Raw genomic sequence first — 4791 nt, forward strand, 5'->3', positions numbered from 1 at the left:
AAATTAATATATAAAAAATTATGTTTTGTAAAAAATATTTTATTTAATCTCTTTAAAAATAATAAAATGATAAATGATAAAATTTATATCTAATTTTCAGAATTTTTGAACTCCCCGATGCTATTAATCCCACTATTTGACTTTGTATTAATTATATAAAGTTTGACACGTGTAATTAATATTACATAAATTTTATTATCGCTTCGTATTTTAATTATTTTTCATACTTTTAAAATTTAAAATTAAGTATAAAAGCGGGGAGTAAATGGTTAGGTTGAGGTAGAGTGGCGTGGATCATGTGCCCAAACCAAAAGACATGTGATATGGCACATTGGGTCATTAATTTCCTCATGGGCAATGCTTGAAGTTTCCACCAAAAAAGCATAGCTGCCTGCCATTGCCACCTTTTATCTTATATTTTATTTTGCAAATAACTAAAGTTATCTTTATGTATTTAATCAGTTAAAAAGTGATTCAATGTTTGATATGTAAAATAATTACTTTTTTAAAATTTAACTTTCTTTCGAAAATTATTTTCTTATAAACATGTCAATATAATTCTTATGATAAATGGTAAAAATTACTTTTTCATATAGATTGAAAAGTTAAAAATATTAAAGATAAAATTAACCTCATTTTATTTTGATTTAATATATTAATTGAACATAAAAAAAAAGATATTACATCGTTTTCACTACCAATTTTCTTGTTATTCAATTCATTCTTTAAAAGTAATTTTTTTAACTTTATTTTCGATAAACATATTTAACCATTTACATTTTATATTTATTTTATGTTGCTTTCTTATCTTTCCTTTCAATATACTAACTTGAATTTCAATTTATTATAGTATTCATTCGAAACAAGTTTTATATATGAAGGATTTTATGTATGTATTGTTATATTTAGAAAATATATGTAAGATGATTTTGAAATTATTTTGTTTTCAATCAAAATTATCAATTAAAATATTATTAAATATTTAATTCAAAGATTTATTACTAATAAAGTTTATTGTTTATTGTAAAATATTAAGTACATGGATATTACTTTTATTTAATAAGGGTAAGTTTGTAAATTATCATTACATTATTCTTTTTAAAACAATCTTGTTATAGGTTCGATTATATTTGTTCCTCCCTAACCCATAAATAGGAAGATAATGCATTTTAGCGCACTTGAACCTATGTCCTTCTGCATTGACAATAGCACTTATATCAATCAAGGTAAAACTTAATCGACAATTATCATTATATTCTTAATAAAGTATTTAATGAACCAACATGATAATGCTATTTTTAATAATTTTAATTAATACTTTTCAATGTTCACCAAACATTATAAAATAATTTTTTTCATCAATTATATTCCTAAATGTTACATTCTAAAAAGTCATATTTCGTTGAAACTATAACACGGGAAATTACCAATCGCTACTAAGTGATTTGAATTCAACTAAGATATGTCTACTTGTTAATATGAAGAAGAAACCGTGTTTGAGCTTATGCCTAACTCAGAATTTTAATGGTTTCTAATTAAGCCATTAGCATATCAAAGAAGTTTGTCCAACTTCTAATGGACCAGTCAACTTCATAGGCCTTATCCTTCATTTTGGATAACCCAAATCCCTTTAGAGGACACGATAATGGGTCTGTATTTATATTTTGTGATTATATTTTTTAAATTTAAAATTTATTTTTTAGATTTTTATTTTAAGACATTGAGTTGTTATATTTTTCTGATTTAAAAGGCTTTGGTCCTTCCGTTTGATTTTGTTATTAGTGACTGTTATAAAAAATAAAATTAATTTTAACACTCAATATTTTTATTTTTTTATTAATTTGGCCCTTACCCTTTAAAAGTAAAAAAAAAAACTTAAAATTTATTTTTTCCCATATTTTAAATAAAAAGCATAAAAATATAATTTTTAAAAATATAAATTTATAAAAAATAAAACTTTAAAATTCAAAAATTAAAAATATAATTTTAATATATAAAAAATTTCAAATTCAATGTTGTCTAATTTGGTACCGGTTGGATTGAGAATCAACTAGACTTTCGGTCCGATGAGGGGTAAAAAATCAATTGATCCGCAAACTGATACAAAGTAGTTGAATCAATTTATAAACAATTGAACCGACAATTGAACAAATTTTTATATTAATATATTAATATATTAATTTTTTTTATTTTTAACAATTTATTAATTTTGAACCAATCAGATCATTTGAACTAAAAACCGATTGATTTGACCAGTTCGACCATTAGTCTGGTTCCAAAAACATTTCTAAAATTTCAAGAAACAAAATGTTATGTACTCCTTGAATGGTAATAAGATGTTTTCATTGGTCATGTAACCCAACCATTTCGATCGACCCATTTTAAATATAGATGATTAGAAAATTAATAGAAATTGTATATTGATTTATATAAATTGATATAAAATGTGTATTAATATTAATAATTAAATATTAATATGAGTTTTATTTTTTATTATTTTAACATTAAAATGGGCCAAGCTAAAGCGGCCCAAGGTTCCCAATTTGAATGGCCTAATTAATTCAAATCAAATAATTTATTAAAAATAAAAAATATTGTTATACTACCCCCAACTGGGACACATGGCAACATGAGAAATAAATCAAAAAGGCACCCGCAAGCGGCCCTTCTTCCCTAAAACTTGGATGGCTTCTCAGTGATTAACAACTCACGTGCTTCATATCACCCGTGAAAAGCGACCGTCTATCCTTAACCACCCGAATGGGCCTTCCATTGAGCCATCCACTATTAATGGATACGCTCTCCTGGAGGGCACCACTCGGGAATCACCATACCTCCCATTGAACTATAAATCGAATTTTCTGGGAATTTCAAAATAGAAGCACTTCATCATACCTTCTCTTCATCAGGGATAGATCTTCTCCTTATAAGGGTGAACTGTTCCAATTGACCACCTCTTATTTTATTTACAATGACTATTAGACGAAGAGACGTTTTATGAATAGTCTCGAGGAACGATCATTGTATAACCTACCTCTCAATTGGGGGGATGCTATTGTTATATCTCTACCTCCATTTGGACTCTGTTGCGCTTGCGTCCTTACCTCTCCTACAAGTACCCTAAGACACCACTTTGCAGGAGGACTCTTCTCCACTCAAAACCCTAATACACTAAACATTCATCTTAAGTCCCTCTACGTTTCCAACTTTCAACCTTAGAATGGGTGAACAATTTTTTTCGACATTGCCCCTTCTCCTCTTTCAGTCTTGTTGATATTATGCATCAACAATTATAAAAATATAAAAATCGATTCGATTTTCGGTTCAACTAATTTTTTTAACTTGATTTAACCAATTTGTACAAGTTCGCAAGTCATCAGGTTTTTACCTCTCACCCAACTAATAGTTTTTATTCTTTTCATAATTTTAGATTTTTTGTAAAATATATATTTTTTATTTTATGTTTTTTATTTAAAATAAGAAAAGATAATTTTTTAAAAAATTATTTACTTTTAAAGGGTAATGACCAAATTGTCAAAAAATTATAAATATTGAGGGCTAAAAAGTTATTTTCCTTTTCTTATAACAATCACTAATGACAAAATTAGATTGGGAGGCCATGTACACCCAACTTTGGCGAGTCCTGAGTTTGGCGAGTAAACCGAAAGAAATTTGAGTGGCGTAGACCTATTCGACCAATTGATGTTCTTGGCGTATACATCAGACACATATGTTAGACTTTTATGCAAGAATAGTTATCTGAATTTGTTGAGTTGTAAACAAGAAGAAATGGGTAAGTGTATTGAGGATTTATGGATAATTTGAGTTGTCGGTAAATGTAATGTGTGCTAGTTTATTAAGTTATTATGATGGTTACATTCTAACTAGGTAGTTAGGAAGGAACGAAGGGATGAACTAAGTATATATAAATATATTGGAATTCCATTTATAGTTGTAGATTATTAATTAAGACAGCCTTGAAAGCTTGTGACACATGTCAAGTTCCACTAAGAGAATACAGGCTTATATATATATATATATATTGATAAGGGCTTGAGAAAAAAAAGTTATCTTTTTTCTTTCATTTAAAACACCATTGATGATTTGCCTTGAATTGAGCATAGATCTTTCTTGATTGAGCTGAAACAAAGAATCTGAGTGCATGTAGAGGGTTGTTTAACAACTAGGTAAGCATTATGGTCTTGCATGTTGACTTCTAAAAGAGTAAGTCTGTTTTTATGTGCGTGAATAGTAAAATTAAGAACTAAGGTTTTGCATGGTGGTTATTTAGGTTTCAAATGATAGTAAAACTTAAACGAATGAGTTTTAATGGTGTTCATATGTTTTATAAGCAGTGGTTGTTGCAATTTTTGGTTGGATGATGAATGTGGAGTCCTGGCTATTATCAATGGTTGTCAAGTGAGTCCCTAAATTCTCTCCTGCATGTATTTCGTTTATGCTATATATTTCTATGGAAATCAAATGAACTATGAAACCAATATCAGAAAAGTATAATATAAAGGTTATATTATTGTATGAATGTTTGTTGGGTTTTGTAAGTGTAGTCCATATGGAATCTAAAAAGTTAAGTATGTGATAACTATTCTGATGATGAATTATGATTATATGAGCACAAATTGGTGTATGTGATGAGATGTGAGTTAGTTGGGTATTGTTAATGGATAAAATTGTAAAGTCTTAAATGGTGTCAATACATGAAGAGTTGGTCAAATCAGTCTGTGCCTGTTCACCATGGTGGAGTCTAAAAGGATTCGTTGGGACTTTAAACAC

Source organism: Gossypium arboreum, chromosome 11 (genome assembly GCF_025698485.1).
Source record: "Gossypium arboreum isolate Shixiya-1 chromosome 11, ASM2569848v2, whole genome shotgun sequence".
NCBI lineage: Eukaryota > Viridiplantae > Streptophyta > Magnoliopsida > Malvales > Malvaceae > Gossypium > Gossypium arboreum.